The following is a 26,183-nucleotide window of genomic DNA, read 5'->3' on the forward strand; positions in this document are numbered from 1 at the left end:
TTTTTTTCTGACTTTTTAGAGCTAGGGTCTCGCTCTGTCACCCAGGCTGGAGTGCAGTGGTGCAATCATTGGTCACAGTATCATAGCAGCCTAGAACTCCTAGGCTCTACTACGTCCAGCTAATTTAATTTTTTGTACAGATGGGGTCTTGGTTTGTTTCCCAGGCTGGAGGTGTCTCTTCTTATAAGGCTGCTAATCCTGCCCACAAGGGCCCCACCCTTATGATGTTGTTTGACACTAATTATTCCTTACTCCAAATACAGCCACACTGGAAGTTAGGACTTCAACATATGAATTTTGCGTGACACATCATGCAGTCCATAACAGATAGCTGTTTAAATACCTCCACTTAGCTGATTTTTCAGGTTAACAGGTAATCTCCATTTTCCTTGTAAAAGACATATATACCTATGACTTGACAAATGCTTATGATTAGAAGGCTACTCACTAACAGGCCCCATGCTGCTATTCTCACAAGGCAAGTATTAAGCTTGAGTCAGTCATGTTGATTACTAAACTTGTTCATGCAAGTTGAACTTATTATTGTAATTATATAATTGAAATTAATTTAATGCAAACTAACAAGAATGTGGAAAAAAAGGAGTTGTTTCAATGAAAACTAAATTGAATACTTTAGAAAGATTCAATAGAGTTTAGGCTGGATGCAGTGGCCCACGCCTGTAATCCCAGCACTTTGGGAGGCCAAGACGGGTGGATCACCTGAGGTCAGGAGATCTAGACCAGCCTGGCCACCATGGTCAAACCCCATCTCTACTAAAAATACAAAAATTAGCCAGGTGTGGTGGCGGGCGCCTATAATCCCAGCTACTCAGGAGGTTGAGGAAGGAGAATTGCTTGAACTCGGGAGGCAGAGGTTGCAGTGAGCCAAGACTGTGCCATTGTACTCCAGCCTGAGTGACAAGATCGAGACTCCATCTCAAAGGAAAAAAAAAAAGAAAGATTCAATAATTGTCAAAATAGTTGACAAGGCAACTATAAAAGATTGGTAAACAGTAAGTACAAATCTAGGACTCTGCATAAAGATTATTTCATAAATATGTTTAGTTTTTATTCTACTTTAAAGAAACTGAAATGAGGCTGGGAGCAGTGACTCACGCCAGTAATCACAGCACTTTGGGAGGCTGAGGAGGGTGGATTATTTGAGGTCAGGAGTTGGTGACCAGCCTAGCCAACATGGTGGAACCCTGCCTCTACTTTAAAAAAAAACAAAAATAGCTGGGCATGGTGGCACACACCTGTCATCCCAGTTACTCAGGAGGCTGAGACAGGAGAATTGCAGGCGGAGATTGCAATGAGCACGCCACTGCACTACAGCCTAGGTGACAGAGCGACATTCCATCTCAGAAAAAAAAAAAAAAGAAACTGAAGTGATATAATAGCAAGTGTATTACAGATATCATTTGTGCAAAAATGTTACAGAAAAATCAGAAGATTCAAATAAAAGACTTTAACAAAGGCTGATAAATCATGTACATTTATGCACTTTATGTTACAATAAAATGTTAAGGCACGTTTTTATTATTCATAATTACTGTTATCAGTCCACTGCTTTCCTCATCACCTCAAAAAAGGCTTCTCTTATACTGCTGACCAGGACCATATTGGGGCCATAATTAGTACACTATTGGTTGACTTAGAACTTAAGCCCCAGACGGAACTCTCGTCCTGAACATCGTCTCTCCTGTTTGCTTAGCTCAGTAACCAGTCACCAACATGTATCAACAGAGGAAGCATGTGCAAACTATCAAAAGCCTATGCTTTTCATCCATGCCATTAATTTTTTTCATTTTTAATTTTTGTGGGTACATAGTAGGTGTCACGTCATTAATTTTGGAGGCTAGAAGATGATAGGGCTAGTGCACTTGACATAGTGCTACACAGAATCCCAGGACAAATACTCCAAGGAAAAATAATCTCCTCTAGGATACTGCTTTTTCCTTCAGCTGTGGTGATTAAAAGTACTTTCTCTGTGACTTAATTTCTTAACATGTGCGCCTGTGCTAATGTGTCAAGTATAGCACAATGGTAAATTCTAGTAGCACTTTACAGGTGCACACTACTTTTCACCTAAGAAGTTCACATTTTCAGTAGAGGCTTTCCTTTTTCCTGACAGTACTACAGTGGGAGTAAACAGCAATTAACGCATGTTTTCATTTTCAAATAGGGACATCCCGCCCAAGAGGAGCCCAATGGTTAACTCCGATTCTCCAGTGGGTCTACCAGTTACAGCCTTATTCCGTCTGCTCCGCTAGCCCCACACATTCGGAAAGTTCTCAGTGCAGTCAGGCCCAACAGCCCTGCTCATGACTCTCCACGTGTTTGCTGCCTGTTGCTCTGTCTTTTGAGGCAAGGTTAAACAGCTGTTGGAGAATTGCCATCTCTTCCAGTGTCCCTACTGCCATGCTATTCCAGCAAGATCTTCAGCTAGATCCAAATAGGGCAGAGGTGGTGTGAGTGGAAAGAGAGTCACTCCAGCTAAACTCTGACAGGGAAATGACTGCCTTTAATTGCTAACTAACAAAGGATTTGTTGACTGTATTTTCAGACTACATTGTGTTATTAGCATTGTAATGACAAATACATTTAATTAACTAAAAGTGCTCTTTGACTTTTAACCAGAAAGGGCAAGTTATATTTAACAGGGAGTGGTAATGAACTTACATTCATTAAGGTTAATCTCTGTAACTCGTTCCATTGGATTATGTAAATGAAAATGACGTAGGGTTACAGCAGCCTGAATTAGAGGGAAGGAAAGACAGCCCTGATAACTTTCTATTATAAATCAGTGTGAAAACAGTGATAGAATGAAAGATTTTTAGAACTGAGAGAAACGCTGGCATCCATGTAGCCCAAATGCTTATTTTACAGGTGAAGAAGAAATTGTCAACATGTTTCTCACTAGGAACACTAGGGGCATTTGTCTGGGACAATTCTTTGCTCTATGGGGACTCACCCACACTTTGCAGAATGTATAGCAACCCTGACACCTGCCCACTAAGTATTAGTAATCTCTAAAGTCATTATGACAAAAATGCACCCCCGCCCTACTTCCTAATGTTTCTGGGGAAGTTGTACCTTTCTCTCCCTATTGAAAACCCCTGAGCCAAAATGCTCTTAAAAAAACAGAAAACATATACTACTACAATCGACCCATTGACACTTCTCAAACTTTAGTGAAGTAGGAATGAGCAACAGTCAGGGATTTTGTTAAAAATGCGTAATCTGATTCAAGATTCAGCAGGTCTGGGATGGAGCTGATATTCTGCATTCTTTTATTTCATTTTTTAGAGCAGGGCCTTGCTCTCTTGCCCGGGCTGGAGTACAGTGGTGCAATCATAGCTCACTGTAACATCGATCCTCTAGGCTCAAGGGATCCTCCCATCTCAGCCTCCTGAGTAGCTAGGGCTGGCTACAGGTGCATGCCATCACGCCCAACTAAAGATTCTGCATGTCTAACCAACTCATAGGTGATACTGATACTGTTATTTCATGAATCCCACTTTCGAGTAAAAAGGGACCAGAGATTAAATTGAGAGGATGTCTGAACTGTCTCAGTGTCTTTACCAGTTCATCTCCCATCCAGGGTTGTGGCTGAGGATACACCATAAAAGATCCTCTTTATGTATGGGCTTCTCAGGAGATCTGTTCTGGCTTTGCCTTGGGGACTCTGCCTAAATCTCCTTCTCCTGGGTGACCTGGTGGCAGACTCTGTCTTTGCCTCTGCACAGCAACCTTCAGACTGTTTCTTTGGATCCAGAATCCAACTTTATGGAAGACCATCTCTCATGCCCTCAGACCATCCAGCTGCTGCTTCTGGAAGCCCAGCTCAAATCAAACCCAAAGCACCTGCTTGCTAAGTGAGCTGGGAAAGGCAGATGGAGTTTGGGAGAGCCTGTGAGCTATTATTTGTCTTGATCACAGAGGTAATCAGAGACTGTGTTTCCTGACTACCCAGCTCAGAGATTCTCTCCAGAGCCCCATGCACTTATTTCTCTTCTATTTCTACCATTAAGTGAAACTCTGTGTCACACAGTACATCTGTTTAACTTACCAGGAAACTGCCACCCACTCTGCTTCAGCGAGAAGCTTCTTTATGGATCAACTTTCTGATTGATGCACATTGTAGAGAACTCTTGCAGCATAAAATTAATGACATAGTGAGAAATGAGTTCCTGCAGACACTGTTGTCAAACTTGTTTTCCATTCTTGCCATTCGGAAGTGGCTGGTGGGAAGATCTGCAGATGGGTTGATTTCCTGAAGTGATAAAGCAATGAGATATACAGGAATTCTATTACTGTGTACACACAATCTGCTCCAGATTCTCCACTATCTTTTCTAGTCTCCTCCATCCTGTTTCAGCCAAGGAAACAAGCCAGAAGGGCATCCATGTGGGTAGGTAGGCACTGTATCAGGAAGGAAGTACTTCGTAACTCCGTAATGTCTGTCTTAGCCTGGATTCCCCAGAAAGCAAAACCTGAGACAATGGTTTGTGTGGTTGGAGTTAATTTGAGAATGGGGTACCATCGAGCAGCAGGGCAGGGCAGGGGGAGTCAAAGAGAGAATGAAGGGAAGCAAACAAGGATATAGCATCACATTGGCCACAGCTACAGGTGACTGGTACTTGATTCTGCCTGGACTATCTGAGAAGCTTTATGTAGTGCATGTGAAGACTCTAACTAGAGAGTGAAAGGGGAAAGCATTTATCCGTCAGCTCCCATAGCCTATTAGTTAAGAGCAGGCCCACAGGTGTTGACCTCCCTGAACTTCCAGGTTGTGCAGGTATGAGTGCCCAGAGTTTCTGAAGGAACCCACTGCGTCAGAGCCAGTCAACACCTGTGAGGAAGTGCTAGAGCAAGAAGTGAAATTGAGTGGAATTTTAAGTGCTGTATAAAAGGCAACAATCCTTAATACAATGGAGAATGTTTGGGACAGCTTTGGGAGTCCTGGGAGTTGAGACATCCCACCTGAAGTGTCCTTTGTGTGACTAGCACAGGTTTTTGTCTGTATAGGAGCTGTGTTTTCTGAAAGACATACTTTGAACCTGCATTCTGGACCCCTGCTTTGTCACAGAAAGGGTTAAGGTGGGGAATCTGGAAACTGCTTTTAGGGAATTAGGAACTCACTTTAGATCCTGTCCCAAATGTTGATTTCCCATACTCAACTTTGAGTATAGGAAGGTTGGCTATAAAAATAGCTTTGGAAAATTGGATATCTACATGTAAAAGAATAAAGTTGGGCCCTTACCTTATACCATATATAGAAATTAACTCAAAATCAATCAAAGATCTAAACACAAGGGCTAAAACTATTAAACTCTTAGAAAAAAAAAGACGAAAAGCTGCATGACACTGAATTTGGCAGTAATTTTTTAGATATGTCACCAAAAACACAGGCAACAAAAGTAAAAATAGATAAATTGGACCACATCAAAATTTAAAACTTCTATGTATCAAATGATACAATCCACAGTGTGAAAAGGCAATCCACGGTGTGAAAAGGCAACCCACAGAATAGGAGAAAATATTTTCAAATCATATACCTGATAAAGGATTGGCATCCAGAATATATAAAGAACTCCTATAACTCAACAACAAAAAAATCAAACAACCCAATTAAAAACTGGGCAAACAGCCTGGGCAACATAGCGAGACCCCATCTCTACACAAATTAAAACAATTATCCAGAGGTGGTGGCACATGCCTGTAGTCCTAGCTTACTTGGGAGGCTGAGATGTGCAGCTCACTTAGTCTAGGCTAGAGTGAGCAATGATCATGTCACTGTACCCAAGCCTGGGTGACAGAGTAAGACCTTGTCTCTAAAAACAAACAAAACTGGGTAAAGAACTTGAACAGACATTCCTTCAAAGAAGGCATACAAATGGCTAACAAGCACATGAAAAGATGCTCAACATCACTAATCATTAGAAAAATGCCAATCAAAACCACGATGAGATGCTAGGTCACACCCATTAGGATGGCTACTGATTAGTTTTCTAGGGCCACCATAACAGAATACCACAGACTGGGTGGCTTAAACAACAGAAACTTATTTTTTCACAGTTTTGGAAGCTGGAGGTCCAGGATCAAGGTGCTGGCAGGTTTGGTTTCTTCTGACGTCTGTCCTTCACTTTCAGATGGCTGTCTTCTTGCTATGTCCTGGCATGGCCTGTTCTTTGTGTGTGCACATCCTTGTTTTCTCTCTGTATATTCTAATCTCCTCTTCTTGTAAGGACATCAATCAGATTGGATTCTGGCACACCCTAAATGCCTCATTTTAACTCAGTTACCCCCCGAAGGTCCTGTCCCCAAATATGGTTACATTCAGAGGCACTGGGGATTGGGACTGCAACATAGAAATTTGGGGAGGACACAATTCTGACCATAAAAACTACTGTAAAAACAAAAAATAAGTGTTGGCAAGGATGTGAAAAAATTGGAATCCTTGCCTATTATTGATGGGAATGTAAAACGATGCAGCTGCTATGTAAAACAGTACAGCAGTTCTTCAAAACATTAAAAACATAATAACCATAAGATCCATCAGTTCCACTTTTGTCCATATACCCAAAAGAACTGAAAGCAATCCTCAGAGATAACTGTACATCCAAGTTCACAGCAACATTATTCACAATAGCCAAAAGAAGGAAGCAAACCAAGTGTCCACCGATGGGTGAATGGATAAACAAAATGTGGCGAGTCAGGTTTTAAAAAAGGAAGAAAATTCTGACATGTGCTATAATGTGGATAACATTGAGGACTTTATGCTGAGTGAAATAAGCCAGGCATAAAACAACAAATACTCCATGATTCCATTTATATGAGGTACTTAGAGTAGTGGAATTTATAGAGACACAAAGTAGAATAAAGGTTTCGAAGGGCTGGGGTGCAGGGATGAGGATGATGGGGAGTTGTTTAATGGGTGTAGGAGTTTCAGTTTTCCAAGATGAAAAGAGTTCTTACAACAGTGTAAATGGACTCAATACTACTCAACTATATACTTAAAAATGGTTAAAGTGGTAAATTTCATGTATATGTTACCAGAATTCAAAACAAAACAAAAACAGCTTTGGGGGTGATAGAGGGAGGCCAACAAAATATGAGTGGGGAAATGGACAAAATGGATAAAAAATGAGAATAAGCAAGTGCAAAATTTAAACCCTTATAAAATGGTTTCATGTCCCTAAACAGGAAAGTTTTACTCCACTAAGTTTTGCTGATACAGACATATCTGTTATGTGTTCCTTTTTTGGTTTCCCAGAAATCTGCTCCAGAGGCAGGAATAAACCTAGTAAATCTTGATCTATTCTCCAGCTGTGCCCATGAGGCCGTGCTGTATAATGCTTAGAAAGATACAATGCATTTCAAGAGCAGTGACAAAACATCCCTGGGGCGTAGTGGCTCCCTAGCTACTGCAGCACATCTGCGGGATTCTCATTGGGAACCACTGGTATAAGATCCTAATAAGCTTTCTCCAGCTATGCTTAAATTGCTAATGAGAGCAGCATAATTATGTCAGCTTGCAAGCTACTCATGCAATTTGAGAAATCTGGAAAGACGGTGGCAGTTGTCAATGCACAAAGTAATACCTGTAATGCTAGAATTACGTTGCCTAACATGCAATCATATTCGACATCGCCAGAAACCAAGTCATTGCTTGTGTAACATAACAGAAAAGTCGGAAATACAAAATCCTTACAAAATTGTTTTATTTTCTGAATAGGTTGATCTTTCATTTGGATTTTACTGATGTTTATGCCATCTGCCATTTTCTCACATTTTAAAAACATCCGTAATGTTCTCTACATGTTCTATCTTATTTTATAAATAAGATAGTATGCAATTCATTCTAATTACATAATATTTACTTTTAAACTAATTAGTTACATTTTATAAGTAGATGCTATCAGTAATGGTTTTTCTTACTGACAATAGTTATTATCTTATAACAATCACAATAATTATTAGCCTTTATGAAGAGTTTAAAGGAGTCTAAAAGAGTCTAAAAAGAACAAAGCTCAAGTTCCTACTACATCCTCAGAGTTGTTGCTATAGTATGTTGTTTTTCTTAGAATGTTATTCCCATTGTTTTAAAAGTTCTTTATCATTATACCAACAAGAGAAATATAATCCCATTTAGCAGAAATTAGATAATTCTAGATAAAATTTTTTATGTAAAACACAAAATCTAGTTTTAGGCACTTGTCTTTAAAAGAGACAAATATATTTGGGCGTGTAGAGATAGTAGCAACTACATTGGAAAAATCTAGAAAACTTTTGTGTGATACATGATTAACAAGCCAAAGAATACTAACTTGGAGGAATTTTGAGACACAGTGTATCCTTGTTAAAATATTTGAAGGGTTATCAGGTAAAAGATAAATTATATTTCTATGGCACCAACAGGTAGAAATATGACCACCAGAGAGAAATTAGAGTGGAGGAACATTTGCTAATAGAAAGTCAGAGGTTCCTATGGCTAGGTAGAAATTTTAAAATTACATATTAGGGTCTGCAAAATGTAATTTTATTTTTTATAAGTCTATCAGATTTTATCTCAAGTCCCCAATTGTAGGAAAAAAGCTATTCAGTGTAAACTAGGTCAGTTGAAGATTCTCCCCCTCCACATTCTCCCAGGTTTGATTCTGAAAACAATAATTTGCCCTGTGTTACCCAAGGAATCTTAAGGTGGCCCCCATAATCCCTGCCTCCTGATATTCATGCCTTCTGTGGTCGCTTCCCATTGAGTGTGGGCAGAACCTATGACTTGCTTTGAACCAATAGGTTATGGCAAAAGTGATGGGATTTTAATGATTCCATGTATTCAATTGTATGTGTGTGATTATGTTACATAAGACTGTGGTGCCGACTTCTTCCTGTCTTGTTGGTTTGAGGAAGCAAGCAGCCATGTTCAGGAATTGCACATGGTGAGTGGGCAGCCCTCTGGCTGAGGATGGCTTCCAGCCAACAGTCAGCCAGCAAAAAAGGCTACTGCCACAAATGAGCAGTTCTACAGCTGCAAAAGACATAAAATTTACCAACGACCTGAGTAAACTTGGAAGTGGGTCCTCCCCAAGTCACGCTTCAGATGAGATCATAGCCCCAGCAGTCTTCTTGTTTTGCTTTATTTTTGAGACAGGGTCTTGCTCTGTCACCAAGGCTAGAGTGCAGTGGCACAATCATGGCTCACTTGCAGCCTCAATATCCTGGACTCAAGTGATCCTCCCACCTTAGCCTCCTGAGTAGCTGGGACTACATGTGCAAACCACCATGCATGATTGATTTTTAAAATTGTTTTGTAGAGATGAGGTCTTGCTATGTTGCCATGGCTGATCTTCAACTCCTGGCCTCAAGTGATCCTCCCACCTCAGCCTCCCAAAGTGCTGGGACTATAGGCGCGAGCCACCATGCCCGACCTGGCTTCAGTCTTATACGACTCTAAGCAGAGGTACTTAGCTAAGCCTACCTGGCATTCCCTACCCATAGAAACTATGAAATTAATAAATGTGTGTTATTTTAAGTGGCAAAGTTTGTAATAATATTATTATGCAGAAATTGATAACTAATTCACCTGGACATCAGTGGAAAGGGAGCACATAATCCTTGGTCCTCATCTGTCTTATTCCTTCCTTTGTTCTTTCATTCTTTAAACAAGTATTTATTGAGTGCCTATGTATCAGACATACATCACAGAACAGAGTTGGCAAAAATCCTTGCCCTCCTAAGGCTTTCCACTCTTGTTATATGTTGTTGAGGTCTTCAGTTTTCAGGCCAATCCAGTCCTCAAGGATAGTCAGCCTTCCACACTGCCATCTGCTGAGGTTTCCACACCAAACCCTATATCCCAGCCTGAGGATCCCTCAGGTCCTCATGCTGTCAGGGTTGTACCTGGACCATTCTCAGCCAAAGAAGATATCTGGCAGTTCCCTGAGCTCGTTGGGCTGTGTAAAACTCTGGAACTGCCTCAGATCTTTGGCCTAACAGTTTGCCCTTTCACAGTCTCTGCTTCATGTTTCCCAGAGTATAACAGCCTGGGAAATGCTTCAGAGAATCTGTTGACTCTCAAGGCTGTGGAAGGACAGCACAGCGCAATGCCCACAAACTTATCCATCTAGGGCCTCCATTATCTTCCTGCGAATTAGATGAAGCCTCACCTCTGAGTCAATGCAGTTATATCCAGTATGGCTTGGGCTTTTGTGGGAAGAAAAAGGGTCTCCTTCCCCCAGCCCAGCAACAGAGTATGGGACTTAGTTAAGGAGGCACAAGTGAGACTCCACCTCTCACTTCCTTCTTGGGTGGGTACATCTGCATGTATGCAAACCATATACGATATATGATGGCTCCTCCTGAGTTCTTCCTACAGCTCCTGAGTTCCTGCCTCAGCCTCTCGAGTAGCTGGGATTACGGGCACGTGCCATTACACCCAACTAGTTTTTGTATTTTTGCTAGAGACGGGGTTTCACCATGTTGGGTGAGGGGTAGAGAGCACCAAGGTGAATAGGGTCTGAAGAATAGTTAAAGTCTCACATTCTTTCTTCTCCTCTAGATCCTCCTCAGCTCAGAGGAGGAGAGTAATTTTTTCCTTTTATTTGGAATTGCACCAATTTTTTGGCTCTTAGGGCCAATGGATTACTTCAGAATCTTCATGTGGTCAGAGAATGGGAGGAACTAGGGTATGAAGGAATTGGGTCACTAATTCATCCAGATCCTTCTTGAAGAATTTGACAACCTGAAGTCTTGTGTCACTTGAAGTCACCCTTTTAAAGCACTGGAAGCTTTTGACCACAATTCTAATGGCCCAAATGGGTGAGAGTCATGGCGTGAGAGGTACAAGGGAGAACTCATCACAGGGTGGCAATAATGTTCTATCTCACTACCATTTATTGATGCCCAGTATTGCCAAATGTTGTTCTAACCACTTCACATTTTGTACTCACTAAAAGCCCTATAAGGTAAATATTCAGCCACATTTTATAGATGATGAAAGTATGGCTTACAAGACTAATGTCTCCAATATCACAGCCTTAAAGAAGTGGAAATGAGATCTGAAGCTGTAACTACCTAATCCAAAGCTTGTGAGTTTATATTTTTAGCTCTATTATGTGCCAACCACTGCTGAATATACCAGAACTACATCAGTATTAAACTACTCTGCTACCTTAGAACAGAATGTGTCAGAGAGGTAAAAATTCTTGATCACTGGAAGCATTTAGGCAAGACTAGAAGACTGCTTGATTGAAATAGTTTCTATTAGACAGTAATGTATGTCATTCATTTTAAAAAATAGAAAATTAAGACTTCAAATAGTCATTTAACATAATGATTGGGCTGTGTAAAACTCAGCCCAAGATTCAGAAGTATAATTTTCCTTGGTAATTCTACAAACTCATTATCAAACTTTGAGTGCAGAGTAATAGTTACGAAATGACAATAATGCTAAGACTTCATCATTATTAATAATGCTCAGACTGGGGGTGTGGTTACACCGTGGCTAAGCACAGAGCCAATGAAAAAGACACTTTCCCAAATGAACGTCTCTAATATCTGAATAGTGTTGACCCAATTCTAGAATTGTTTGACCTGCTGCAGGATCATATACAATCTCATAAAAAGGACAATTTATGTGATGCTTGAGAAATAAATATTAGGCATAAGTAAACTGTGGTCAGATTGCCTGCTGCTTGCTACAGGACCAGTCTGACACTCTTTGGGGATGTGCCATGCAAGACTTGCTGCAATTATGCGGTAATCATACATGACACAATGTGCCATAGCCTCAGATGGGCCATGGAAGCAATTCTGTTTAAAGTTCTTCTGCTCCACCCTCTTGTATCCAGAAGTGAGTGACAGCTAAGCGTCACTGAATTTATTACAGTTGTTGAGCAATAAGGTAGGAATGCACCAGGAGATAATGACTGATACTTCTGCTCTCTGCCTTTCTACCACACAGTGAGTGTACTGTTCTTATTAGCAGGTGGAGCCTGTTGACTTGAGAAACTGATATGTATTTTGAGGAATACAACACTATAAAACTTAATGGCAAGGCCTCTCTCTCTCTCTCTTCCCCCTTGATATTTCCGAATGTGCCTAAGGGCACATTTAACATATAGCATATAAAATGCGTGTGTGCAATACATAATAACTACCATAAAATGTAATAAATAGCATGGACAAACTACATTTGCCTCCTCTGCCCATTTGGCTAAAATGTTTCTGTTTTGTGTTTCCCAAACCCTAAAGCTGGTGTGTTTAAGAAGTGTCTATATGTTGGTGACTCCCAAACAGACATCTTGAGCTTTTACCCTTCCCGAATTCTAGATTCATATATGCAGTGCCTGATTGACATTTCCTTTTACACTTAAGTCTTTTCCACCTCTCCAAATCTATTTTCCTCCAGTATTTCCCTCAAACCAATACATCTAGCTTGATTCTCCTTTTCATTTACTTAATCCACTCACAAGTCAGTTACGCTTTCAAATATAACTTGAATTCATTCATATCTCTCCATCTTTACTACTACCACTTGAGAAAAAGCAATCATCACAATTCCTCCAGAATTTTTGAATACCCTCAAAACTACTCTTCTACTTCCAATCTGGCCCCTTATCAATCTTTTTTCACAGAAAACCGAAATGATTTTTAAAAAATAATTATCTGTGAGTCTGACGTTCTCACTCCTCTGCTTAAAATCCTTCACGAGTTTCCACTGCAGCTAGAATAAAGTACAAACACCTCACAACTCCCTATAAGGCCCTGTATTACCAGGCTTTCTCTCTGGCCACATTTCAGACCACTCCCCGCTTATTCATTATGCTTCAGCTGTTCCTTTCTGTTCTATAAACTCATCAAAACTATTTCCACATCGAGGCATTTGCACATGTGCCCTTGGCCTGAATGCTCTTCCCCCAGATCTTTGTTATGCCCATAGGATCATTCAAATGCCTGCTCAGAGAGGTTCTCTGACCTCTGCATCTGAAGCAGATCCCTCCCACTCCATCATTCTATCACATCACAATTATTATGAAATAATCCTGTTTGGATTATTATTATTATTATTATTGAGAGGGAGCCTCACTCTATTGCCCATGCTAGAGTGCTGTGGCACAATCTCAGTTCATGTAACCTCCACCTCCTGGGTTCAAGCGATTCACCTGACTCAGCCTCCTGAGTAGTTGGGATTATAGGCATGCGCCATTACGCCTGGCTAATTTTTGTATTTTTAGTAGAGATGGGGTTTTGCCATGTTGGCCAGGCTGGTCTCAAACTCCTGACCTCAGGTGATCTGCCTGCCTTGTCCTCCCAAACTGCTGGGATTACAGGTGTGAGCCACTGTGCCTGGCCCTGTTTGGATTATTCTATAGCAATTTTATATAAAATTTTATATCTGAAATGGTCTTATTTATTTACTTATTGTCTGTTTCCCAGCGTTAGAATGTAAGCCTCCTCAAGACAGACATCTGTTGGTCTTGTTTACTGCTGTGGCCTCAATGCCTAGAAAAGTTCCTAATTTATAGTAGGTACTTAATAAATATCTGTTCAATGATTTGGGTTTTTCCTTCAAGAAAAAAAGCATGTTTCAAGGTAAGATATCTAAGAAGGGTACAGAGTCCAGTTGCTTACTTATAATGAAAGATGCAAGCCAAAGACAGAGATATCAGAAGGCTCATCATCAGCTTTTCTAAAACATTCTATTCTCACTCCACTAATATGAATTAAATTTCTGCCTCTTGGACATTGATGTTAATAGACATCTCAAGTTCATGTAGTCTGACCCATGCTTTTCACAAAGTATTTAAAATATAGTGAAAACTTAAGAGCTTTAAGAACACTAGTGTGATGGGAAGAACTTTATATTGATTCCTACAGTCATTGACAAAGACTCTCCTTGACCAAACTTTGGTTAGGCTCCTCTAAGCCCTTTTCTTGACCAGGCCTCCTTCCTGGCCTATAAGAGCAGCAACTGAAAGCACAAACTATTTCTCCCAACTCCTCCTGCCCTCCCAACTAAGAGGCGTGGGCAAACACTAGTATAGTTTCTATAAGCTCTAGGCTGTGTTCCCAGGATGACAAACCCAGATCCCTTAAAATGCCTGCCTGAGAAAGCCCAACACTGCCAAAAGAATTTACTGTTCATTCCAGCCCAAAACGTGAGTATAGGCCCCTGATCTCTCTTTTCTTAGAGCATTTACTTTAGAAAACTTGCTATTGTAAATCTTTTCTCTCTTTGAGGTGTATCCTCTGCATTCCAGGAATGTCTTTCTCAAGGACCTGGGAGCCATCCCTTTGAAGTGTAATCACCAAGAAAGATAGGGCCCTGTTGTGCTGTTTCCCTGGGAGTGTAGGAGCCTAACTTTGAGAAGTTCCAATTAACAGACAAAGACAGACTAATCATTTTGAGCCAACCCCCACTAATGTCCTGTCCTTCAGTACTTTTTCTTTAGTACACCCAGATGTTTAAAAAGCCTCCCACCTTTTATTTCTGCAAAATTGAGTTTAGTTCTGTACTGAAGTATTTCTCTTCTATTGCAGTAGCTCAGACAAATTCTGTCTTGTCATTTTCAACAAATGTCCAGTGAATAATTTCTCTTTAACACCATGAGCTAGGTAGATATTACATGTGGCACGTTTGGCTCTATCTTAGGGTGAATGAATTGTCATAGATTGTGTACTACATCTAGCCAGCATTTGAGATTCCTCAACATGATGATATTTTCCACGAATGGTTCTTCGCACTGTCTTCACTTTGATGGGAGATGAGCTCAAGAAAGGTCCTAGGGATGGATCTCTGGCTAAAACAAAAAGAAAATAATAGAGCTATATCCTGAAGCAATACCCAAACACCTACATCTCCAAGACCATCTTGATAATCTTAATTTAGGCCACTCGGAGTTTTCTTTTGTTTTTTTAATTGTCCCAGTTGGATTTTGCAGTCTCAGTGACTGTAGGACCTCCAAGTGTCATAGATAGTTGGGTATAGAACCTGGGACTCAAGAGAGATATCTGGGCTTAACGACAGCTGTGCTTGGGGACACAGATTTGAAATAATTAACATTCAGGTGCAAACTGAGTAGGTAAAATTACCCAGCAAGAATGGGTTAACTATGAGAGGAAAAGAGGATCAAGGGCAAATCCTCCTAGGAAATGCCAGTGTTTTCAGAAATGGTGGTGGACTGTGCTTCCCAACTGTCTACATGTCATAGCAAACATGGAAAATAGCATTTGTATGACACACTGGGTAAACTGGGAGACATTTAGGAGTGTTTATATAAGGCTGCATGACATTTTTCTTTACTTTCTGTGTTAGTTCCCTAGGGCTACTATAACAAAGTACCACAAACTGGGTGGCTTGAAACAACAAATATTTATCATCTCACGTTTCTGGAGACTATAAGTCCAAAATCAAGATGTCAGCAGAGCCATATTCCTTCTGAAGCCTGTATGGCAATCCTCCCTTGCCTCTTCCTTGCTTCCAGTGGTTTGCCATTAATCTTTGGTGTTCCTCGACTTGCAGCAGTTCAGTATCTGCCTTCATCTTAACATGGTGTTCTCCTTGTGTGTCCACTCTACATTAGTATGACTTCGTCTTAACTAATTACATCTGTAATGACCCTGTATTAGGCTGTTTTTACATCGCTATAAAGGAATACCTGAGGCTGGGTAATTTATAAAGAAAAGAGGTTTATTTAGCTCACAGTTCTGCAAGTTATATAAGAAGCATGGCATGGGCATCTGCTTCTTGTGAGGACCTCAGGAAGTTCACAATCACTGGGGAAGGCAAAAGGGAGCAGGAAGTGTCACATGGCAAAAGAAGGAGTGAGGAGGGAGAGGAAGTGCCACATTCTTTTAAACAACCAGATCCTGCATGTATAGAACAAGAATTCACCCATTATTTTGAGGATGGCACCATGCCATTCATGAGGGATCTGTCCCCATGACACAAACACTTCCCACCAGGCCCCACCTCTAACACTGAGTATCACCTTTCAACATGAGATTTGGATGGGACAAACATCCAAACTGTATCAGAACCTATTTTCAAATGAGGTCTTATTTTGAGGTACTGGGAGTTAGGATTTTAACACATCTTTTTCGGGTAGGGATACAATTCTTAATTCTTTATATTCTATAACTATAATAAGAAAAATTTTAAAAAGTAGTAGGGGTGCTAAATATTGAATTGATATAATATTTAACCTAACTCTTTAATATCAGATTTTATGTTTGAAATTGGTATACTTTCTTTCTAATTATATGTGATCATTACCATTGGTGAGAAATGTTCACATGAGTAGGTAGTTTAAAAAGTGAGAATATTTTTTATTACCACTTAACAATGTATGACAGTTGAAATTATATCTAAAGAATCTGTCATCCCTTTTTTTCAGTGACAAATGTAATAGTAAATTTCTTGCAAAGATGATGATTTTGAATACAATCAAATTTTCTCTTGAACAAACACATTATTAGGATAGTCATACTATAGCTAGAAAGAACGCTACTAAAATTGTAGTTAGCACAAATTTTATGTATTTCTTTATTTCTAAACATTATGCCATAAGAAGTAAACACTAATATATTTGAAGACAGAATTTTTATCCTCCTTGCAGCTCCAATTGGAAAGAACCCCTACCTGGCTTCCCCTGCACAGGCAGCTGTATCTTGAGCTGTGCACTCTCCTCTTTGGCCTACTAAAGTTGATGTCCAACTTGGCCTCTCCCAGATCTATTCAATAGAGCAGTGAGTGCCATGTGATGCTGGGAAGGAGGAAGGCACACTTTCAGATCCACTTTTCTTGGATGACCAACACAGGAACACAAAATAAAAATGCTTCTGATGATAGCAGTCAGCTAAGAGGTTCTGTACTTCCAGGTCTCACATGGGTGAAACAGTATCTCTTTGTTTCCTGTTTGTTGGGAAGCTCCGAGATAGAGGAAGTGGAGTCCTTAAAACAAAAACAGATTAAGCAAGAGAAAAAAAAAAATAAATGAGTGTAGTGTCCCAGAAACTAAGCAAGGGTGTGGCCCACAAAGTCAAGTGCCGATGATAGTCTGGGTAGATAAGGACTTGAAAGGGTTCACAAAGAGGTTACTGGAGACCTTGTTGAGAGTAGTTTTAGTCAAGTGGTAGGAGCCCAAGCACAAGTTTCCATGGGTTGGAGCTGGAAATCGGAATGGCAGTGAGAAGTGGGGACAGAGGAGGCAGACAACTGTTCAGCTTGGATTGCTACTCTGTGTCTCTAAGTTTCCTGGTTTTTTGTTTTGTTTTCTTTTGGTAAAATAGGGCATATATGAACACCAACCTCATAGGATTTTTGGGAGGATTAAAAGAATTAACATGAAAGCTTTCTGAAAATTATAAATCACCAGAAATGTATAAATACATCCAATTATTATCAGGGATTTTAATGAAAGTTTGTGATTCTTCTTGTACCATCCCCTCTCCCCAAAGAACCATCTCTTTTAAGTCTGGTTTAAAAAAAAAAAAAAAGTAGTTAAACCAGGAAATAGAGCTAAACGGTGGCCAAAATTTTTGATCCTCTTTGGTGCTCACATGATAATGGAAGTAAATCCCCTGGGATGCCACTAAGAAAGCAAAATCACCCTGAAGAGCTGTCTCTCTACAAACTATTGGATTTACTCTCTGTGATGAACGTATGTTTTATTAACAGTGATTTAACTTCGGGAAAATTCTGAGAAAAAGCTGAAAGACACGATGATTAATTCCTTGAATTTGCAGAGAATATAAATTCTAGGAAGACCTGAGAGTGTAGATTTGGAATGTGTGTGGCCTTGGCTGGGCCTGAGAATCATAATGGAAATAGATTGCTATTACAGAAAGACCCATCAGTGAACCTAGCTGGGGTCTTCTGCTGTGTTTAGCTAGAGGAAGGCCATGTTCCAGAAGAAAGTATTCCTAGACCAAGACACTTGGCTGCCTTTTCCATCATGTATTCACAGCAGAACAGCTAAACCGGGTGATAAATATGTGTGATGCTGAAGTGGTGTCAGGTATAGCTTATATAATTGCAACTCTACATCCTTAAATCCTGGAATCGGATTTATTTCTGTAATCAAATCATTTCACTTTGCCACATTATTATCTGTATATGATTACTTATGTAGATCATTCAGCTTAAGAAAACATTAAACTATTTTCAGTATGAACTAAGCCTTACACTTTTTTTTTTGAGATGGGGCTTGACTATGTTACCCAGGTTACATTTGATCTCCTAGGCTCAAGTGATCCTCCTGCCTCATCCTCCCAAGTAGCTGGGACTACTGCACTCCAGCATATGCCACTGCACTCAGCTTACACTATTTTGAATTACTATTTTCATTTTCTGAAAACTGGTGTTAAAGCAAAAACTGTACCAGGCGGCCGGGGATGGTGGCTCATGCCTGTAATCCCAGCACTTAGGGACGCCAAGGCGGGCGGATCACGAAGTCAGGCGATCAAGACCATCCTGACTAACATGGTGAAACCCCGTGTCTACTAAAAATACAAAAAATTAGCCTGGCATGCTGGCGGGCGCCTGTAGTCCCAGCTACTTGGGAGGCTGAGACAGGAGAATGGCGTGAACCCAGGAGGCGGAGCTTGCAGTGAGCCGAGATGACGCCACTGCACTCCAGCCTGGGCAACACAGCAAGACTCTGTCTCAAAAAACAAAAAAACCCCAAAACAAAACAAACAAACAAAAAACAATTGTACCAGGCAAAGTAAATTAGGCCAGGATGACATTACTTTATTCAAGGCTACTGCAATAGGGGAGAAGCCAGAACTAACTCTGAACTTGGCTCCACTGAGGCAGAGGGGGTAGGGTTTTTTAAGGGCTCGGTTGAACTGGTGGACAGTACTGGAGGACATTAGGGGAAAGTCATAGGCCATCTGTGTTTGCCAATTGGCTTTATCCAAAGTAAAAATAAACTTCTCATATGTTTATTTTAGAAGGTAGTTTTGCAACCTGGAGCAGATGCCCACTAAAGTTAGGCTCCTACTCTCCCATAGGAACTAGGAGATAGGAGTACTATATCCTTTGATAATTATATTTCAAAGAAATTGCTCTCAGGTCCTTGAGACAAGATATTCCTGGGTTGTAAAAGTGGCAAGAACTGCTCACTAGTAAAACTACTCACTAGCCACATGTGGCTATTGAGCACTTGAAATGTGGCAAGTGAGACTGTGAAACTGAATTTTTCATTTTTATTGATTGAAATTTAAATAGCCATGTGACTGGTGGCTGCCACACTGGACAGTGTAGGCTCAAATTACCTTATCATCATTTGATCTGCAGAAAAACTGCTGCTATTAAATGTAATGTCTATAATCTGGATCATTCTCCAAAGAGAAATTATCACTGGCGATTAGGGACGCTTGTACTCACTTTGGATGGTGGCAGTGAGAATTAAGTTAGATAATGTATGTGAAAGTGCCTAGCAAAATGCCTAGTACAAAACAGGCACCAGTGATGTTAGTTTAGTTTTCAGTCTCCTTCAGGGGACACAAAATGAATTGTGGAAGAGTGTTCAAAGTCAAGAACATAACAAATAATTGCTGGTGTGGGTGTTGCAGGGGCAGAAGTGTTAATATTCCTCATGGTTACATGGTTACAAGATGCTCTGGCTGTTTTGTAATCTACAGGAAGTTATTTAATCTTGGAAATAAGCACCTTCTTTATACTTACTCAAATAAAAATGCCAAATTGTAAAACTACAAACATTTGGGTTACTCTCAATACATTTAATAATACTCTATTATTGCATGATGTTATTGATGCATTCTTTTCCTTAGAGGAGTTAAAATAAAAACCTTTATAAAGACTAAGTCAGAACATCTTCTAAAGATTCTTGTGATGTAAAGGCATGATTTTATATATTACATATGTTCAAAAGAAATTATATCTTCTTACAGTGAATTATATATTTAAAAATGTGGGATATACAGAGGGGAAAAGGAAAAGTAACATATATAATGAAGGAAAGAACAATTTTGGCAAATGTGTTTCAGCAGAATATGAGGATGTTGGCATACTACAATCGGCCTTATCCTGAAAATAAGCTACTGTAGCTCCAGCCATCAGGAATTCCACATTTTTTAGCTGTGGGCATACAGCTGTGGGCTGGTTTCTCCCAGACACTATATTCTCTCGTATGTCTGACTTGGCTTTTTCTCCACTGTTGATCACCATCACGAATTTTCAGTTGCTTTCAAAAGTTTTAATTGTCTCCAGGGAATTGCATAGTGATAAGTTTCTCCAAGAGATGCTTAAATTTTTATAACAGATGAGGATGTTTTTATGAAAGAATCGTTTTGAATGAATTATACTTACTCTCTGATAAGGAGTTTGGGGTGCTGCATTCAACCAAAGGCAGAATAATGAACCTCCTGGTCTTGGATCCCACCATGCTGACACATAAGAATAAATAGATTTTAGTAGTTTATTTCATAATTGGCCTATAATAGGGAGGCATTACATACTGACTTTTTATTCTGAATCTTATGCCCAGGAGATAAGACCCATTACATAATAGCTAGAAAGGTTTTTTTGTTTTGCTTTGTTTTGTTGTTGTTGTTAAAGCAAAATTAAGCAAATTGATTTAAAATTGTTCAGGTTTACATAATGAAGAAGTGATAAGATTATAATTTACTAACAAAGACCATTAAAGCAAATTCCAATAATCCATTTAAGAAACTTATTTTATGAAATTTCAACTCATACTTTTAAGGAACAGATCTATAGTGTAAAATAAGACAAAACTACATAACTATGTTTCCTTTCGCCAACTATCGAATATATAATAAATAGTAAAGAAGAAAACTGACATTTGCCAGGCAATTTCTGTACGCTGGATGAGCACCCAAAAAAGACTCATTTCATCCAGTTTTGTAAATATGTTTTAAGTTATCATCTACCTTGCCCTGAATTCACTTGACTTTTTCACTTTCAGCGATTTTATGATTTCTTTGGATACCACAAGTCACTTTCATGTTGTAATGATTGACTAAACATGCTAATTTTTAATATTCTGCAGATACAGTATGTTACTTTTACTCTTAATTTTTATGTGAATCAAAAATCATATTAATTTCATATGAATAGCTGACAAATATCATAGGCTTTTAAGACTATTATGTAGGAATATTCTTATTTATAAGCATTAAAGAGCTAAACCAGGCCAGGCACGGTGGCTCACACTTGTAATCCCAGCACTTTGGAAGGCAGAGGTGGGAGGACTGTTTGAGCCTAGGAGATGGAGACTAGCCTGGGCAACATAGTGAGACCCTGGCTCTACCAAAAGAAAAAGATTAGCCTGGCATGGTGCACCTGTAGTCCCAGCTACTTGTGAGGCTGGGATGGGAGGATCGCTTGAGCCCAGGAGGTTGAGGCTTCAGTAAGCTGATATCACCACAGCACTCCAGCTTGGGCGACAGACTGAGGCATTTTCCGGGGGCAAAAAAAGCTAAACCAAAAATAATTAACAAAATTGGGAAGTTGGAACATGCTTAAAATTTTGGAAACGCTCTCTTACAAAGTTAGCCCCTTACGATCATCTAGAAGCCATTGTTTATTATTTTACCTATTTGTCATAAAACAATCTTTTTGCAGAATATTTTTTGTTCACAAGTCCAAATGTAATGACTTTCAGATACCTGAGGTGAGCATTTCTAATTAAGGAATTGTGTTGATTTACACTGGCCCCGCACCAAAAAAATTCAGTATTTGATTAAAAAAAAAAATGGGCCAGACATCATGGCCCACACCTGTAATCTCAGCACTTTGGAAGGCAGAGGTAGGTGGACCGTTTGAGCTCAAGAGTTCAGGAACAGCCTGGGCAACATGGGGAAACTCCGTCTCTACAAAAAATAACAAAAATTAGCTGGATGTGGTGGTGCACACTTGTAGTCCCAGCTACTCGGGAGGCTGAGGTGAGAGGATGGCTGCAGCACAGGGGGTGGAGGTTGCAGTGAGCCGAGATGGCACCACTGTACTCCAACCTGGGTGACAGAGTGCGACCATGTCTCAAAAACAAAACAAAGCGAAACAACCAACCCCCCCGCCATGCTTTTGAATATATTCAAGGTGTAATGTAATAACTAGCTTGAATACAACACAGTTTCATTTTCAAGTGATTTGTATCAGCTAATCCTGTAAACACTAATAGTGTCATAGGTAGACTAATTCCTTTGAAGAATGACTCTTGGGACATTGCCAGTATCTGCATCTATTTGTTATTCTTTGATTCCTTTAAGAGTTCATTATGTGGCCGGGCGCAGTGGCTCACGCCTGTAATCACAGCACTTTGGGAGGCTGAGATGGGAGATCACGAGGTCAGGAAATTGAGACTATCCTGGCTAACACGGTGAAACCTCATCTCTACCAAAAATACAAAAAATTAGCCAGGCGTGATGGTGGGCGCCTGTAGTACCAGCTACTTGGGAGGCTGAGGCAGGAGAATTGCTTGAACCTGGGAGGCAGAGCTTGCAGTGAGCTGAGATTGCGCCACTGCACTCCAGCCTGGGTGACAGAGTGAGACTCTGTCTCAAAAAAAAAAAAAAAAGACTTCATTATGTGAGCTTTGCTTAGACACCCAGAACAATTATGAAATTATTGTACAATTTGCTTACTTCATTGAAAACTTTACATTTTATAGTTTCAAAGTTTTGGTTTTCATTTTTTATTTGTGGACTACAGGAGCTATTGTATTTGAAATGCAAGTATATTTCTGAGCCCACTTTCAGTCCACCATCCAGCTAGGATTAAGGGATAACATTTTGGCAATTGTGTAAGTTCACATTCTTGGTTTCCAAGCAACAATTTCAAAAAAGGTTTCCTTTCTTCTTTGTTATTTCCAACATAAAGAAATCCTGTCATAGAATTTCTTTCTATCATGAATGGACAGCTTCTATCACAGAATGACAGAATCTTAGAGTTGGATCTAGTCCACCATCCCACTCAATTCAAGAATCCATTAGTTAGCATAATTTAGTATCCTAGTGGATGATCATCCAGTCTTTGCCTAAAGTCCACCAGTGATGGGAACATTCATCATCATAAACCTCTATTCCATTTATGGTATAGTAGAAAGCCCAGTGGTTTTAGAAACAGACAAGATGGGTTACAATTTTCAGTTCTAACAACATGAGCTAGGGCAAAGTTACTTACTGTCTCTGAGCCGTGTCTTCCATGCCTATGTCTAGCATATAAGTGCTCAAAAAGTAGCTGATGACAAACTGTATGAAGATAAAACTAGTTAACATAAAACATCCTCAGTGGTTGAAAGCTCTTGCCCCTTCCCCACAGAAAGAAAATTCTTTCTCTATTAAGCCAAAATCTGCTTTCCCATAAATTAGTTCATTCAATAAATATTTATAGTAGTACTGTTCAAGGTACTGTATATAACTGTGAACAAGACACAGGGGAACTTAGTATCAGGAAAATTATGTTCTAGTGAGAAGAAACAAATCAACAGACAATAAATTAATGAATTAAGTTTACAGAAAAAAAATTAAGTGAATAGATAATGATACGCATTATACAGAAGGCTGAAACAGTTATGCACTAATTACTGGGTGGCTACTTCAAGGCAAGATACTGCTGAGGCAGTGTCACTTAAGCTGAAATCTGAATGACAATTCTTCTACCCCTTGTTTCTAGATATGGTTTCTGAGCAGCTCAGAAAAATTCTTTCCAATTGTTGAAGGCAGCTATCGTGTTTCTCTTTCGTTCTTTCTCTTCATCTTTCTTATATAACATGATTTCAACAAAAATTTTCAGCAGGGAAGCCTCATGTTTTATTAACGCCATCTTTAAATGTGTCCTTAAATTGAAAACAATACTCTAGGTGTAGCTTGAACCATGTGGAAATGATAAGAACACCCCTTCCCTCTGGAGTCTGTACTTCACTGATAATACCTAAGCTTACCTATCTTTTTTGGAAGCCCAATTCTAAATCAAAGCCCAATTCTGGCTAAGTTTTCATCAACTAGAAATACCCATTCTTTTCCACAGTAACTCCTATTTTGATGCATTGCCTTCTTCCTGTGCAAGGACAGTTGTTTCTGTATCAGAACTTTACCTTTACTTTTTTTTTTCTTCTTTTTGAGACACAGTCTTGCTTTGTTGCCCAGGGTGGAGTGAGGTGGCACAATCTCTGTTCACTGGAACCTCCACTTCATGGGTTCAAACAATTCTCCTGCCTCAGCCAGCCAAGTGGCTGGGATTACAGGCACATGCCACCACACTCAGCTGATTTTTTTTAGTAGAGACGGGGTTTCACCATGTTGACCGGGCTAGTCTCAAACTCCTGACCTCAGGTGATCTACCCCCTCGGCCTCCCAAAGTGCTGGGATTACAGGCATGAGCCACTGTGCCTGGCCTACATTTACTCTTGCTACAGTTTATCTTGTATTTCAACTAATTCTTCCAGCCTATGGAGGGTTTTGAATCCTCATTCTTTCTTCTGCCATACTAGCTATTCCTTTCATCTCCATGTCATTCACAAATTTAGCTAATATGTTGCTAGGTCTGTGAAATGGACACTCTGACAAATATAAAAATATTTCAGAGCCTTGGAAAATTATTCAAGAAATACAATTTGCTAATGAAAAAGAAAAGCCACACTACTATGGATGATTCCCCACCACCACCATCCCGTGTTTCCTAAATCATCTGTATTAAGCATTAATTAATTTTATAATTAGGAAGAAAGTTATAAGAAATACATATCACAATATATCATCTATATTTTCATCTAAAACGTTGGTAAATGTTAAAGAGTAAAGACAATGAAAGAGCCGTGTGTCATTCTATTAGAGACTTCCCCATAGGCTGATGCAGGGCTGTTAATTTAAATCCAACTCAACCTGGGCAATAATAATATATTAATAAGTGTATTAATATTATGGTAGCAAAATCATGGTCCAGAAGGATGCAGGCCTTTAATTCAATATCCTCATATTTGTTATAATCTCATCAAAATGAGATTTTCTGGTGAAATTTCTTCTATTTCTTAGTTTAAAAGTAATTTTCTCAAGAATCCCTAGAAATAGTGATTATTTGAGTCAGTCAAACCTTAAAAAAAGCAAAATTTTCTGCCATAGTGTATGCTTAAAAAAACTAAACAAAAGTGTTTAGAATTTAAACTTTGAATCTTGGCATACAACTAATACTCAGAGGACCAAGAATGCATTTCTGAGTGTGGGAAAGCATTTGCCTTTGAGAGAAATTTAGAACAAAAAAATAACATTTTGCTGGGTGTGGGCGGAAAATTAGTTCTTATTTAGAGAGAAATGCTTACATGATATAATTGTCTTGATAAAATTTATAGATAGAACACATTGACCTTGAGAAGTTCAGGTCAATTTGAATATTTGTCCTTTTATTTCCCTAGAGATCTGACATTGGAATTTGGTTCTTTTTGTTTTTTGGTAAAACTTAGCTTAAAACCTAATCTGTGTCTTTTTTTAAAACTTGACAGTAAAGCAGGCAAAAGCCTTAATAACATCGTCTTCCTCTCCCTGCGTCCCAGCTCTCTGTTGCTAATGTCAAGGCAAGAATGAGCTGGAACATGACAGGTAAAGCTGTTGTATAGGCTCAGTTGAGGAAAGAGGGAGACACCTGAGAGGAAGAATCATTTTTGGTTGTTAAAACAATAACCAGTTTTCCTTTAAAAGGATGGGCATGGTCTTGATGAACACATTTCTTCTTTCATCATATCAGATTTCATATCAATGACATTTACTGATTTTGCTTGTCACCTAAGAGAGTTAGTCAGTTGGCATCTTACTGCTTAAGATGGAAATTAGAGAATGTCTGGCATAAACTGTCTCTTCAAGTACAGGGCAACACACGTCTTGAACTCCTACTGTGCCCCAAGCACCAGGGATTCAAAGATGGATGAAATGTAGGTCTTACTCTCAAAGAACTCACAATTAAGTAGGAAAGATACAGGCAACCTGGATATAAATGCAACCTAGAGGAAAACACAATAAAGGTGTGCCCATCTTATTGTGTGATCACCAAGAGACACCCAAACCCAAGCCAGAGGGATTCCTAGAGGAAGCAATACCTTCTAAGCTCAGCCAATAAAATTATCAGACCACCATGTTCATCACTGCCTCTCCCCAGCATCTACCATAGTGCCTAACCCATACTAGGTGCTTAATAA

General features: G+C 39.6%; 1 long non-coding RNA gene across 1 annotated transcript; it reads right to left on the reverse strand.

Moving 5' to 3' along the window:
* Positions 1–16,522: 16,522 nt before the first annotated feature.
* On the reverse strand, positions 16,523–25,829 carry LOC129480197 (uncharacterized). Its single transcript, XR_008656935.2, has 4 exons — positions 25,803–25,829; positions 23,180–23,247; positions 20,345–20,421; positions 16,523–16,960 (listed from the first exon to the last, which is right to left on the reverse strand). It is a non-coding gene; the product is annotated as an uncharacterized lncRNA (long non-coding RNA).
* Between the last annotated feature and the right edge of the window lie 354 nt (positions 25,830–26,183).

Source organism: Symphalangus syndactylus, chromosome 4 (assembly GCF_028878055.3).
Source record: "Symphalangus syndactylus isolate Jambi chromosome 4, NHGRI_mSymSyn1-v2.1_pri, whole genome shotgun sequence".
Lineage (NCBI taxonomy): Eukaryota > Metazoa > Chordata > Mammalia > Primates > Hylobatidae > Symphalangus > Symphalangus syndactylus.